Raw genomic sequence first — 649 nt, forward strand, 5'->3', positions numbered from 1 at the left:
GGATGACTCCTTGGATGACTCCCACGCGCACGGAGATATGTTGGAGAGGACGGTGCAGGGCGGTGCGGTGGACGGGGGGAGCGGGCATGAGGACGAGCCAGCTCGCGCAGACCGCGGCGGCGCCGCCGTCGAGTGGTTGAGGTCCCTCTCCCGAGCGTATCGGCAGGAATCAGGGCCCCTCCCTCTCCTCAACGGGCAGGGACGGCGGGATGACAAAGTGCAAAAGAACGCCCGGCCGGCCGCCGCCTTCCGCAGGCTACCGCAGGCCAGGAGGCAGGCAGCCGGACAGGCAGCCGGACAGGCAGCCCGAGCTGGGTCCAGCTCAAGGAGAATTGGCCATATTTATGTCGGCGGCTAAAGCGCGCGGTGGCTCAGCCCGGGCTCGCGGCTGCTGTGTCGAATTATTTTTATATTTTCTCCTCAAATAATTTCCATCCCAACAGGGATATGCCCCGGCCGGCTTACGCTGAGTGGCAGCCATAAACATAGGCCATCCCCGGGCAACTTACGGCTTTTCAGAGAAATCCTGCCCCCTGTCCCCTCCGCCAGAACTGTGTCCGCGACCCGCACCTCGCCGTCAAACCCGCGACAGGCCGACGCTTTTACGATTAGGATTAGGGAAACGCTCAGGTGAGGAAAGAAGGAGCAA

This window comes from Frankliniella occidentalis, unplaced genomic scaffold (assembly GCF_000697945.3).
Source record: "Frankliniella occidentalis isolate FOCC.00 unplaced genomic scaffold, Focc_3.1 Scaffold19, whole genome shotgun sequence".
NCBI classification, from domain to species: domain Eukaryota; kingdom Metazoa; phylum Arthropoda; class Insecta; order Thysanoptera; family Thripidae; genus Frankliniella; species Frankliniella occidentalis.